The following is a 14,230-nucleotide window of genomic DNA, read 5'->3' as shown; positions in this document are numbered from 1 at the left end:
CAAGCTCTGAGAACCACTAATCTTTTTTTTGCGTATCTATGGCTTTGCTCTATCGGCCTGTGGAGACGCTAGAGAATATTTCCGACGACACATGTGGGACAGCGAAGAGAGGACGCATTGGTGGTTCAGTGGTAGAATTCTCGCCTCCCACGCGGGAGACCCGGGTTCGATTCCCGGCCAATGCAGCCCGGCTGACGTTTTCTTCCCTGGTCCCAAGACTTTCCAGGTCTCACGGGTGGCAGCCAGACCCAAGAGTAGGAAAATGAGAAGTGAAATCCTCAGGGCATTCATTCTTGAGCAGGAGACTATAAGGAGCTGTGGGGTGCTCGCGAACATGGAGTAGCAACGGGCCTACCTCCGGCAACCACCTCCCCTCTCGCGACCTCCCACCTTTCAATCCGCGAGTGTTTCCACTGGGTCCGCGATTTTGAATATTTGGACCTGAAGCCGTTGCTACTTTCGGCCTTTCTCCTGAAAGATCACAAGGAGACCCAGAGAGCCATCATCAGGTCATTGGTTCGCGCGCTGCCCTCGGATGGACCGCCGGGCCACACGCCTCACCGTGGAGCGAAGGTCAGGAGAGGACGGTCACGGAAGGAGCGCCGTTGCGGGGCCCCGCGGACGTCCCAGTGGTGGTGGGGCGGGGGGGAGGAGGTAGGAGACGACCGCGGCCAGGTGAGACGCACGAAGCATCCGCGTAACCCTGCGTCGCGGCCGCCTTCTTGGGAGACTCGCCCTCTTTCCCTCCGGCCTCAGACGAGACGCTGAAGAGCGAGCGCGTCGTCCTAGATCACGTCTCCTCTCTCCAAGGGCCTCCGGCGCGAGGACGAGCGGACGCACGCGTCGCTCGGTAGCGGTCCGGCGCGCGGAGTGGGGATGCCAGCGCGTCCCATTTTGCGCCCACTTCACCTGCTGCTGCCTCTGTTGGGTCCGTTCACGTCACGTCCCTACGCCGTTTAGTCGACAAGACGGGACAGCCCTGGAGGGCTGACAACCTGCGGGACCGAAGGCTCGGCGCGAGCAGCACACGCCACAGGCCTCTACGGGGGGATGTAGAAGACAGACCCTGGCCGGGCACAGATGCCGGTCGGCGCAAAAGGTTTCCCTGACCGGGAATCGAACCCGGGCCGCGGCGGTGAAAGCGCCGAATCCTAGCCACTAGACCACCAGGGAGCCGCGAGGCGCCGTCCTCGCTCCTTCCTTCCCCGCGGAGTGACATTTCCCAGCGCTCTGGTAAGCTCTGGGTTCGGGGCGAGGTTGCGTGGCGCCCAACCTGCTAAGACCAAGTTCCCTCCCTGCCTTCTCCACCGAAGGAGGCCACAGACAACCCACCGGGCGCCCCGAGGTCCCCAGGTGCACACGTCCTGGAACGAGTTGTCCCGTCCCGGCCGCAGGCGGTCAGGTGCCGCCGGAGCACACGCGAAGAGCCGTCCCTGGGAGCCCGCCGCTAGTTCAGCCTCCCTCGGGCCCCGCTCGGCTCAGGCCCCAGGGGTCGAGGCCCGGGGCGTCTGCGGGGCGCTGGCCTCCGAGGCGAGAGTGCAGCCAGGCGGGGCGAGGCCGTTCGGCTGCCCCTCTGCCTTCGGAATCGCCCTGCGCACGGGTCTCAAACGCGAGCGACGGGCTGCGTGGACCCCACGACTTGGGTGTTCTGAGGCTTTGGAGCCCGCACGGCCGTCGGGCAACCGGCGCGTGGCTCCACCTAGCGGTGATCGATCGCTTGCTCTGTGCGAGCGTGAGTGCGGGCCTTCGGCGCGTCTCTGTGGCGCAATCGGTTAGCGCGTTCGGCTGTTAACCGAAAGGTTGGTGGTTCGAGCCCACCCAGGGACGCGGTAGGCACTGGGAGAGAGTGAAGCTTTTGCAGGTCTCTCGCTCTGCACATCCCCCCTCGGACTCTCCCGGAGAGGAGAAAGGCCTTTGTGTGCTACTACTAATCAGGCCTCTAGGCCTCTGTGTCTCGTGTCTGGAGACAACAGGAGCACCTCAGCCAAGATCCTGAGATCTTCGCTGGCTTTATAGTTTTTGTCATGACTGACTGGAAATATTTCTGTCATTGTTTCTTCAAAAATTGTCCCTTCTCTCTCAGTCTTTCAGTCTTTTCAGGGACTCCAGTTACTCGTGTATTAGTCAGCCCCCTTAAAGTCGTCCCGCCATTCACTGATGCTATCTTCACTGTAAAAAAAAAAAAAAAAAAAAAAAAAAACAATAATTTTTTGGACAGTTGAGTTTCATTTTGGATATTTTCAATTGTGCACGGCTTTAAGGCCCCTGACCTTTTCTCCTGCAATTTCTAATCTGCCGTCGATGCCATCTGGTCAACAATGTGTTGTCGTTTCCATCTCTAAAGTTTGATTCTGACCCCTCGAGTATGTTGTTCCACGTTTCCACTTAAGTCGTCGGACACATGGAACACGGTCATCGCTGCTTGAAAGTCCTCTGCGCTAATTTTAACCTCGCGCCAGTTCGGCGTCGTTTTCGATCGACTGATCGATTGGGTGGTTGATTATTGTCCTCATCGCGAGGACAACAATCCTGCTTTCCTGCCTCTTTGCACGGCCGGCACTCTGTGCGACTGGATGGCGGACACTGGCGAAGTTTACCTTCTTGGGCGCTGACCGTTTCGGAGTTCGTACACATCGTCTCGAGTTCGGTTCTGGGGTCCAGTTAAGCGACTCGACAACAGTCTGATGAGCCCTGTGGAGCTTGCTCTTCGGATATTTTTTCGGCAGGTCAGCCTAGGGCTGATCATTCCCAAGACTGAGACCAGGCCTTCCTGAGTGTTGTCCCCGATGGCCCGAGAATTGTGACTCTGGCTGGTGGGAGCGAGGACGATTTCCTGCGTGGCTTCAGCCTGTAGAGAAGATGCAGGCGCTGGACGAGGAGGTCAGCGGGAGTCCTGGACGTAAAGGTGCCGGGAAGCGGGCCTGCTGGGTCTGCAGTGTGGTGACTATGAGGAGAGGACGGAGACCCGGTTGGTAGTGGTGAGCAGGCTCGGGGTGGTAATTAAACGCCGGCCGTGTTTCTGGGGAATGGGAAAGGCGTCCTTGGCACACTACCCTACCGTGTCCCAAAGCACTGGTCTTTCGAGTTTGAGCTGTGAATAGAAGACTCAGGAAAAAAAGAGGGAGGCGTGTTTCCGCCCGGTTTCGAACCGGGGACCTTTCGCGTGTGAGGCGAACGTGATAACCACTACACTACGGAAACGCGACGCGTCAGCGAGGCTTAACTGTTTATCCCTGAGAACGTTGGCGCCTGCCGCGACGATTCTGGCCACCGAGTGTTTGAACTGAAATACCCGCGGGGGAAGCACCCACGATCCCTCCGGCCAGGAGACCGCGGCCCCGACGCTCGCTCCCGGGCTGCTCTTACGGCCTCTGACTGAGGCCTGTGGCCATGAGCGTCGAACAGGGCCAGTAAAACCCAGGGCGGGGAATGGAGGGATGGCGAGAAAGCGCTAGAAACCGTTTTAAATGGCACAGAGCTGAAGAGTGACAGAGCTGTGACTGGCAAGGGCGGGGCCACCGGACTCTGGTCACTTCGTAGGCATCTGTTCCGACCTGGCATCTACGAGTCTGAGACTTGGGCGGGCTGCCCTGGAGTATCCCCCTTTGGCTCTGCTGCCAGACCTGGATAGGTTGATGGTGACGCTTGGCGTGACCACAGTCACCTGCACAGTTGGCCGTCAAGTATTTGGAACAAGGCGATGCGGAAACTCTAGAAAACCCTATTTTTAGAGTTGTTCTGTCACTCCCACATCTGAGTGCGTGCGATATTACCGTGTGATACCGGTTGGACTGTCCTGTCCTTTAGCACGACCACTTTCCTAATATTTGGCAGTTTCTCGTGAAGTTAACAATATACCTACCCTGTTACCTGGGGATGTTTCTTCTGTTTACGTCCCAAGGAAAACGAACGCATACGTCCAAAAAGAGTTTTATGAAAAACGTCCACAGCGGTGCCATTTGTACTGGGCAAAAACTGGATACGACCCAAATGTCCATCAACAGGAGAAGTGATATACGAACCGTTGTGTATTCACATAACGGGTTAATACTCCCCCGTGAAAACAACCAAACTCTGGATCGGGCAATAACGTGGTCATAACTTGTGCCTAAAGAGTGACTTTTTGTGTTTCCTCTGATGAGCGCCTGCCGCTTATGGGGTAAGGCCTTCACTTTTCCTTGAGAGATCCAACAGTGGGGATTAGAAACCACAGAGTGGTTGGAATTACACTGCTCTAGCCCTCCCCCCTTTTTTTCTTTTTCCTTGCTTTTGCTGAGAATTTAGCTCCGATCTTCGGATAATAATAAGATGCTATTGGCTAGAAATACCTGGGGGCACTTACCTGTGCCTCGGATGAGCCCCAATGGAAATTTTTCCTTTTGGAGCCAATGCTGTGGCTGGACCTGCTCTTGTGGTTTTTACTATAATTGCAAGATGCACCTCACCAACAACAATCAAGGAACTTAAAAAAAAACACACACAAGGTTTATTACTCACAGGTCCTGCCGGGGCCACACAGCAAGGTCTTGGGTACAGATAGAGCCAGAGCCTGGAGTTCTACTTTTATTGGGGTCAAGGGTAGGGTGCTAGGATTTCATGAGTTCACTCTTTATTGGTGAATTTAAAACATAAGAGAGGATTAAAATGCAGAAGGGGAAAAAATAGTCAAACAACAATTTTCTACGTCAACCAGAGATCTCTAAAACAAAGGAAACAACAAGGGTGAAGCCTTCTTCTCTATCTAATCATGTAGCTGGCCGTGTATTTATGCGAGATACCATCTTGGTCAAAGCTTAATATCAGGCATTGGATTACAATTTTTAAAAAGCCTAATGCCAACTGTGTTGTTCTGGGGTGTATATCCAAGTGGTAAGATTATGAAGAAAAGTAAAAGTCAGCAGAGCAATCATCTCTGGAGGAAGAAAAGGAGCTTGGATTGAGAAGAGGATAATTAGGAAGACACAGGGGGCTTCCTGTGTATCGGCTCTATTTCTTGACCTAGGTGGTGGTTACATGAGTGTTCACCTTACGAATATTTGTTAACTATACATATAAGTATTGTGCACTTTTTGTATCCTATATTTCACAATATTTAAATTTTTAATTAAGAAAAAGCTAACCATCAGGTGCTTACACTACACCTGTTTTTTCACCTCACATTCTGGGGACCATGACAATGTCAGCACTGGCTGGGGGTGAGCACGAGGGAGAAATACGCAGAGCTGGAGGTCACGTTATTACAACTGCTTCCTTCATCATATCTTTTGAAGTAGGAGGCAGCAGCCATCCAATCAGTTTCAGTTTTTAAGGATAATTGATGTGTAATGAAATAACCCCATTATAGTGTCAGTTCTGTGAGTTCTGAAAAATGCATACAGTGGTGTAAGCACCACTACAATCAAGATATAGAAGAGTTCCATCACCGTTCCCTTGTGTAATTTTGTAGTCAACCATTTTCCCCAACCCCAGTCCCTAGCTACCCCTGGACCCGATTTCCGTTGCTATAGTTTTGCCACTTTCAGAGTGTATCAGCAGTTTGTCTCTTTTTTATTACTGAGTACTGTTCCTTTACAGGATGTACCATTTTTTGTTTATTCATTCACCCACTGAAGGACCTTTGGATTGTTTCCAGTTTGGGGCAATTATGATTAATAGGTATAAATATTTTTATACAGGTTTTATGTGAAAATATAAACACTTCACTTGGTAAATATCTAGGAATGGGATTGCTGGGTCACATGCCAAGTATATGTTTAACTTATAAGAAACTGCCAAATTGTTTTCCATGTGGCTATATGTATTTCACATTCCCAGTAGCAATGTGTGAGATTTCCCCAAACCAGTTCTTGACATTTCAAGGTTGTCGTTCTTCAACTTTTTGTGTTTTTAGCAATTTTAATAGGTGTATGGTGGTATAGCATCGTGGTTTTAATACACATTTCCCTAATGACTAATGCTTTTGAGGATCTTTTCATGTGTCTCCTGACCCTCCATACATCTTTGGTGAAGTGAGCATTCAAACCTTTTGCTGGTTTTAAAATTGAGTTTGCATATCAACTCAATATGCAAACAACTTTATATTTTTATATTTTCGGATACAAGTCCTTGGGGGTGCTTGGAGGAACAAACAGAGTGCATGTAAGAGGGTCCCCTGTCGCAAGCCTGAGGAGCTGGGTGGCCAGTTTCGAGAAGCCACCAGAGGACCTCTGTCATTTCCTTCATCTGAGTTTTAGGCCTTCACAGGTTGTGGAGATTCTTCTGCATCTGGTGATTGTGATACGCCACAGCACCTGTGCAGGAAAAGAAAGGTTCTTGTGTGTGTGTGTGGAAAGATTTTACAAGAAAGGGCATTCTCTCGGACTGGGCATCAATCAGGGTAGTGGAGGTCAAAGCACAGAGTCCTGGTCACTAGATCACCAGGGAAATGAGGGCTCAGTTCTTCGGTGCGCTCTGATGATAGCTCCATTCCCATGGTGCTCTGGACCATGTTTGCCTGCCTGCCCCTCCCGTCGCCGCCTGCCCCTCTGGGGATGGTCTAAAAGGTCGTACCCTCCAAGTTTTCTCTAAAAGGTGAAAAGGCACATGGCGCGCCAAGCCCTCTGCCCTGTAAGAGGCGCGAGGTGAAGGCAGTCAGATGCAGAAGTCACTGAGGGAACTGGCGCATTGAAGAGGCAGGTGTGCATGGAGGAGGTGCCCAGGGTGAGAAGGGACCCAGAGCCAAGACCCAAGGATCATCATCAACAACAGCAGAACTCAGACGCATGCAGGATGGAGACAAGGTGGACAGAAATCTTCAGACGAACCTAGGAGACCATCAACAGTACTCTGGATGTTCCCCCTAAAACCTTTTGCACCTAGAGTGTTTCTATCTTAGTTGGAATCCATCGTTCACATCCTTCAATGCTCAGAGAGAAAGAAAAAACAAACAAAACTTAAAGAGTTATTTTTGACACCAATGTTTTACTCCAACCCCACAACTGCTTACTCAGAAATTTGTGTTTTCTTGTCAGTGGAGTGTGGACATGGGTTGACACAATCCTTCCTTTTCCTAATGTCTGAGTTAGAGCAAATGGCTCTCCTGATAAAAGCAGGGAGATCAGTTTAACACGTGATCCTTGGCTCTCTCAAGACCAAAGAAGTCAGAGAGAAATAAACATTAAGGCCTTTCAGCGAAAGAAAACTTTCCACTTCTTGGTCTTTTGATGTGAAGCAAACATGAAAACTTTTCAGACATCACCTTTCTCTGAAAACAGTCCTTACCTCTTTATTAAACTTCTGAATCTATGACATGTTAAGCGAGAAAATTATAAAGGCAAATGAAAAGAAGTTTCAGGTATTGGAAACGGTGAAATAAAACTGCCCTTAAAGAAAGAATCTCAAACTATCATGAAATCTGCGTGAGTTGCACCTGGGTCCTCCACCAGGTGGTGGTCCTGAAACCCTTGTGGGTTTATATTCGGCCTGGTGGCCTGATCTTCAAACGAATTCAGTAATTCAGTTCAGAAAACATAAGGTTTGAGCCTGTGTTGTTGAATATTCGATATTTGCAGACAGTAAATGCCTTAAGACTTCAGCCTTTGCTAAGGTACCTGCTAGAATGTGAAAGTGTGACCCAGTATTGAACTTCAGTTAAAGACAGTAGAATAAGCGACAGCGGCAGGAACCAGAGGGACCCCTTTTGTCCGGAGGACACCGGGGAAGAGCAGAGGGGAAAAGGGCGCGCAGGTCGAACGCGTGTGGGCAGAGGGGAGTGAGAGCGGCGAGGGCGCGACCGGCGGTTCCTGGGTGGATTCGAGGCGCCCGCCATGGGACAAGAGCCGAGAGCACTGATTACCGGTGCCGCGAAAAGAGCCCCAGCGGCGGGGTCCACAGCGGTGGAGGGGCGGTGTCCACACCACCCGGAGGCGGGGGGCGCGGCAGGGCTCAGACGCAGCGAACCGGTCGGCTTCTGCAGCTGCCTGGAGCGGGGGTGGCATAGAGGGCGCTCGGGCACCCGGGCTCTGAGTTCGGGGACGGAGACCCGCGTTTGTTGCGGGATTCCGAAGCCAAACTCGGGTGGGGGGATTCAGGGTCCTCGCTTCTGGGGCAGGTGCGAGACTCCAAGCCAGAGCCTCTTGGGAGCCACGGCCTCCTAGTCTGAGAGATTGGGTGCTTCCTGGGATCCTTCAAGAAGTCGGCCAGAGTCATGGCAAATTCTACGATATTCACAGCGATATGGCTGCGCTGGCCTTGCCGGCTCAGTTCCCGTAGTGTAGTGGTTATCACGTTCGCCTAACACGCGAAAGGTCCCCGGTTCGAAACCGGGCGGGAACACGTTTATTTTTATTTTGAAAGGTGCATTTTACGTTTAACTAAAGAAAAGGCGGGTTAAGGGGTGGGCTTTGGGAGCGTGCACAGCTGCATTTTTCGGTCACAAGAAACATGGTCATCCCTACCTGAAAACCTACTCACCCGACGAAGCAGGCCCCTTTGCTTGCTCTGAGTCACACTGTAGTGCGGGCCACAACCACTTAGTCCAACAGAGCACATTTCAGGTCACCCTTAGGTCCGGAGCTCCCCCAACCGTCTCATGTAGCGCCGAACTCTTCTCTACATGCTGACAGGCATGATGCCTCTGAAAACCAGGTTCTTGTCCGTGAGCGCGCACTTGGCTCTCCTCCACCCCAGCTAGCTTGGGGAATAGGTTAATTTACGTGACAGGATAAAGCAAAAACAGTGGAAGTCTGCCAAAGACATGCAGACAAAGTTTCATGATCCCCCAATGGAGCTGGTCGGGGCACAAAAAGGAGTCCGTCCACGTGCCGTCATCGGGAGAGAGCCCTGAGCTCGTGCACGGATCAGGAAGCAGACGGACTCCGTTCCTCCACCCTGCGGAGAGCCGAGTCCGCAACTTACAAAGAAACCGAAGTTCAGAAAGATCATGTCCTGGGCTCTGCTGCACACAGTGCTGAAGCTAGACTAGAAAGCTACCCAAGCCAGTTCCCTAATGGCCTGGCTTGAGCCCAGAACCTCGCCCAAGCTGGGAGAGGTGAGGGCGGTGAGTAGCCGGCCAAGGGCTGAGAGTTCTTTGACAGGTGCATTTAGCCCTGGAAATCATATTCACTTTCGCTCGCAGGAATCTTTCATCATTTACTTATCAGGACACTAAGTCACAGCTTGTTCGTACCTCCCTGGTGGTCTAGTGGTTAGGATTCGGCGCTCTCACCGCCGCGGCCCGGGTTCGATTCCCGGTCAGGGAAGTCATTTTAAATTTTTTTTTTTTTTTCTCGACTGATTTAAACGCTGGTGAGGCGCAGTCCCAGTGTTCCAGGCATCTCCCAGCCTCAGAGAGGCGAAGTGGTATGTCTTTTCCTGGCTTCCAGACTGACTCCAAGCGGACACAGTTATCCCATCTTGATTTGTAGTGTGTTTTCAATTGTTACCTCTCAAAGTCATTAAGGAGCTCTCGTTTCTAGGATCCCAGTGGAGGCCAACACTGGCTTTTAAAGTCTAGCTGTAGCTAAATTAGTGGTTTCAGCGCCAGATATAAAGTATAAAGGGAAAAAAAATTAAGTTGATTTAAAAAAGGGTGAATTTTAAATACATTAAAGCACTTTAAAGGAATTTTAATGATTGACAGCTAATAGCATAGAAAATTTTTATGTCGTGTCATATTTCTAAAAATGACTACTCGTATGCATCAAATTGGCTTAATAATTTCACTCGAAAAGATACTTTTTATTGCCCGTCCAGATTTTCTAATAATGGAGAAAATATTGATAGCATAGCATACCTGTTTGTACAAGTCTTGGATTTATTTTCCTTTCAAAATCTTAATTTTGAACTTCCTGAATTTCCTATACTCGTTTTACTGGTCAAATAAGCAAACTTTAATTCCACGGTCTCAGCGACAGGGACTGTACTGTCCTCACTATGAATTTTGACGTATAATCATTCCAATCGCTGCCCTGCCTTGTTCTTGGACGACAGGTACTCGTATTCTTTTCTCTTTCGCGCCTGCTCTCCGTTTTCCACTCCCCTCCTCTCAATATTGATACGTGATGATTAAAAAAAAAAAAATTGCGCCCCAGCAATTCTCATCTCCCCAAATTCTGCCCGAGCCTCTGCTCGGGCCACGTGCGAAGTCCCCTTGTCCTCGTCCACACGTCCCCCGCACTTTCCCGCCTCTTCGTGATTGCCCCCCTTGACACTCCACCCTCTTTCCGGCTCCCGCCCCACTGACCGCAGCCGAGTGAAGCGAGCGGAGCGCCAGCGGCGCAGGCGGTCAGGTGCAGCGGAGCAAACGGGAAGAGCCGTCCCTGGGAGCCCGCCGCTAGCTCAGCCTCCCTTGGGCCCCGCTCGGCTCAGGACACGGGGGTCGAGGCCCGGGGCGTCTCCGGGGCGCTGGGATCCGAGGCGGGAGTGGAGCAAGGCGGGGCGAGGCCGTTCGGCTGCCCCTCTGCCTTAGGAATCGCTCAACGCACGGATTTCAAACGCGAGCGACAGGCTGCCGGGACTCCCCATCTTCGGTGTTCTGAGGCTTTGGAGCCCGCACGGCTGTCGGGCGACCGGCAGGTGGCGTCACCTAGCGGTGATCGATGGCTTGCTGTGTACTAGCCTGAGAGTGGGGTTTCCGCAGGTCTCTGTGGCGCAATCGGTTAGCGCGTTCGGCTGTTAACCGAAAGGTTGGTGGTTCGAGCCCACCCAGGGACGCGTGCAGAACTTTTGGAAAGTGCGTCCTTCTCTGTACATCTTCTCTCACCTCTACCGGAGAGAGGCTTCTTTCACTACTACATTCTGTATGCTGTGTCTTGTGCACAACAGGGAGGACCTTAGATCCTAAGATCTTCACAAGAGAGCTTGGGCGGAAAACAGCTTCGCGGTAAATCGGGAAATCCTCGTTTGTTTGTACTAGGATTTATTGAACCTTTTCCATACGCTTTTCAAATTAAGTTAGTTCTGTGATTATAGGGTTACAAATAACGCTGTAGCCATCATTCTTGCATACATTATCCTTGGTCATTCGTACATAGGGTAGAATCCCAGACGAGCGATTGCTCCATCGCGGCGTTTACATGGTTTCTATGACTCCATTGTCTTTCCTTTGTCGGGTTATTAGCTAGCTAGCACTCTTTTCTTTGTTATTTCAGCGATTGCTTTAGGCCTTATGGCACACATCTGTGGAATGGTGCATGGTGAACGTGGGAAAACTTGGACCAAAAAGCAATGATTTATTAACAAGCTATTGGAATTAACACACACACACACACACACACACACACACACACACGCAGCCAGTTTGAAGGAATCGCCACAGGCATGAGTTGTGATAATTAGCACATGAAAAAGAAGTGTGATTTTTGTGCAAGTTGTCTGTAAACTATGGTCTGCTGACCAAATTCAGCCCATAGCCTGTTTTTGTAAATAAAGTTTTATTGGAACACACCCTTTTACTCATTTATGTATTATCTATGGCTGCTTTTGTGTGACAATGGCAGAGCTGGGAAGTTGCAACAGAGATAATATTGTCTACAAAGCCAAAAATATTCACTATCTGGTGCTTTACAAAAAAGTTGGCTGACCTCAGTCTAGCGGATTGAAAAAGTGAATTAAGGAATATTGGAGTCAGCAAATTATACCCAAAGAGAAGAAGTCTTTTACATGCTGAAATACTTAGGTTCAATGATCATGATGTCTTAAAATAGTTAACGAAACATAATTAAGTATATATAAACCATTCTGATTTCTATGTCCATAGATTAGTGTTGACTATATTTGAAATTCTCAAATGAAATTACTTTTTTTGTCGTCTGTTTTTTTTCATGCAACGTAATGTGTTTTAGATGCATCCACGTTGTTGAGTGTATTATTTCAGTGTTATCGATGAGTGTTATTCCCATGTGTGACCATACGGCCATTGATGGATAGAGTTAGTTCTTGTGGCTACTGTGAATATACTTGCTATGAATATATTTATACAATGCTTTTTGTAGACAGTGGAATTGCTGTGCCATGGGGTGTGTGTAAATTTAATTTTATTAGAAACTTCCAAACAGTTTTCCAGAATGGCTGTGCTATTTTACCTTTTAAACAGCAATAAGATATACAATGTTATTCCATATTCTCATCAGCGCTTGGTATTCTCTGTCTTACTCATTCTTGTGGGTGCATAAAGGTATCTAATCATGGTTTTAATTTGTGTTTCCCAAATAAGTAATGATGTCGAGCATCTTTTATGTCTTTCGTTCATTAAGAAATTCTCTTTTGTGAAGAAAGCTTGTTCCGGCATTTTGCTCATTTTTAATGAGTTTAGCTTTTATTATTAATTTCTAAAAGTTCTCTATATATTCAACATTTGAGTAATTTTCAGATAACAATATTATAAATATCTTCTCTCAGTCTGTGGCTTGCGTTTTTACTTTATGATTTTTAAATTTTGATGAAATCTAATTTATTTTTTCCTTTATTGTTAAGGCATCTTACTCTAAGACATCTCACCTACCCCAAGGTTGTGAATATATTTTCCTAAATCTTCTTCTAGAAGCTTTAATGTCTTGGTTTTCAGCTTTTAAATATATGATTCACCTCCTGACCTCACCACAATACTTAACTACTACAGAATCCATGCCTCGCTTACACACCAGAAACCCAGCCTCCCAGAAAATTTTATAACCTTTGATATAAAAATATTCACAATAGTTTCCTGCTCTGCTCCTTGACAACTACAGACCCTTGTGTTTCCATCCCTCACTCCTTTCTTTTGCTCCCTTTTTTCTTCTCTCTCTTCTTGTTATAGGAGTTCATTATACATTCTGGAGACAGGGTCTTTGTCAGATGTTTTGTGAATATTTTCTCTGTGACTTTCCTTTTCACTTAATATTTTTTGATGAGGAGACATTTTATATATTGCCTATTTTCTCATTTTTCTTTTTTACTTATTTTTTCTGTGTCACATTTAGGAACTCTTTGCTTATCACCAAGTCATAAGGATATTCTCATGTATTTTCCTCTAAAACTTTATAGTCTTAGTTTGTAGGTTTGGTTATGATCCACTCAAATGAGCTTTTGTGTACATTGTGAGGAAAGAATTATGCATTTTTTCACTATGTAGATATCCCATCGTTCCAGCACATTTGTTGAAATGATACTCTTTTCCCATCTGAGTTGTTTTAGTGCCTTCTTTTTTGAAAAAAAATTTGACCATATAAGGTGGATCTATTTTAGAAGTCTCATTCAGTTCCATTTATCTATACGTGTATCCTTTGACCCCTCCAACCAACCCCATCTTATTTACAGTAATAAACAGCTTAATAGTGAGTCTTAGAGTCTTCCAGGTTTGACTTTTTCACGCAGCTCAATAAATTTTGAAATGTGTACATCCCGAAGTAGCCAACATGCAAGTCAAGGTATGCTATCACTTAATCCCTCTCATTTCATTGCACATGTCCTCACATATTATGGCTGACCCTTTATCTAAAGATTCTCTCTTGCAGCCTCTGGAGAAAATAAACCTCCAGTTACTTTCAGAATTGATCGAGAGATAAAATGTCTGAAACACTCAACAATGACTCTAGAATTTGCTTAGGGGAAAAAAAAAGAATCATTTTCCAGGCCTTTGGCTATAGGAAAATTTTCTTTCTATTATTTATGACCATGAATACAGTGTCTGATTTGCAATTTTCTGTTCTTTGCAGAGAGAGAGTGTCCCATGGGAGGACCCTAACTTATTGGACTGATTATTGAGGGTGGGGGTGCAAATTGGAGGCCGAAGAAGAATTGACTTTTATTGTATAGAAAAGATGATGGGGAGATGGCGACAAAAGGCGTGGAGAAGAGTAGGCTGGAACTAAAAAGTTGATTTTAGAGTCATGCAGTGAGTCAGATTTTGTAGAAAGGGGAGTTAGATGTTACCTGTCCAAGAAAGCAAACTTTTGTGGAAATAACCAATATTTAAAGGCCATTTTATCAGGCTTTGTCATTATTTATCATTTTTTTTCCTATTTTTGTAAAAATGGTACAAAGCAGCTCTCATGTACTTGTCATATACCTTTGGGATGTGTATTTCAATGAAAAACTATTAAAATTAAAATACTCATCTTAAGTTTCATCAACAGTGCACTTAAAATAAAATGAGCCCAACCCAAGGGACAAACCGACCTGGCTGAAGTGCCCTTCCTGGGCATGTGTCATTCTTAACAGTAGGTGCTTTTCCTTAGTGTAGTGGTTTTCGTATTTCCCCCACACCTGAAAG

General features: G+C 47.7%; 7 non-coding genes across 7 annotated transcripts; 5 read left to right on the top strand and 2 right to left on the bottom strand.

The window, feature by feature from the left end:
* The first annotated feature begins 114 nt into the window (after window positions 1-114).
* Window positions 115-185, top strand: TRNAG-CCC. Its single transcript has one exon. It is a non-coding gene; the product is annotated as a tRNA-Gly (tRNA).
* A 916-nt stretch (window positions 186-1,101) lies between these two features.
* Window positions 1,102-1,173, bottom strand: TRNAE-UUC. The gene has a single exon. It is a non-coding gene; the product is annotated as a tRNA-Glu (tRNA).
* Window positions 1,174-1,753: 580 nt separating this feature from the next.
* TRNAN-GUU lies at window positions 1,754-1,827 on the top strand. The gene has a single exon. It is a non-coding gene; the product is annotated as a tRNA-Asn (tRNA).
* Window positions 1,828-3,128: 1,301 nt separating this feature from the next.
* TRNAV-CAC lies at window positions 3,129-3,201 on the bottom strand. The gene has a single exon. It is a non-coding gene; the product is annotated as a tRNA-Val (tRNA).
* Window positions 3,202-8,240: 5,039 nt separating this feature from the next.
* On the top strand, window positions 8,241-8,313 carry TRNAV-AAC. Its single transcript has one exon. It is a non-coding gene; the product is annotated as a tRNA-Val (tRNA).
* Window positions 8,314-9,167: 854 nt separating this feature from the next.
* TRNAE-CUC lies at window positions 9,168-9,239 on the top strand. Its single transcript has one exon. It is a non-coding gene; the product is annotated as a tRNA-Glu (tRNA).
* A 1,379-nt stretch (window positions 9,240-10,618) lies between these two features.
* On the top strand, window positions 10,619-10,692 carry TRNAN-GUU. Its single transcript has one exon. It is a non-coding gene; the product is annotated as a tRNA-Asn (tRNA).
* Window positions 10,693-14,230: the final 3,538 nt, after the last annotated feature.

This window comes from Rousettus aegyptiacus, unplaced genomic scaffold, assembly GCF_014176215.1.
Source record: "Rousettus aegyptiacus isolate mRouAeg1 unplaced genomic scaffold, mRouAeg1.p scaffold_m13_p_17, whole genome shotgun sequence".
Taxonomy (NCBI): Eukaryota; Metazoa; Chordata; class Mammalia; order Chiroptera; family Pteropodidae; genus Rousettus; species Rousettus aegyptiacus.
Note: the sequence above shows the minus strand (reverse complement) of the source record. Positions and strands in the feature narration are given on the sequence as shown.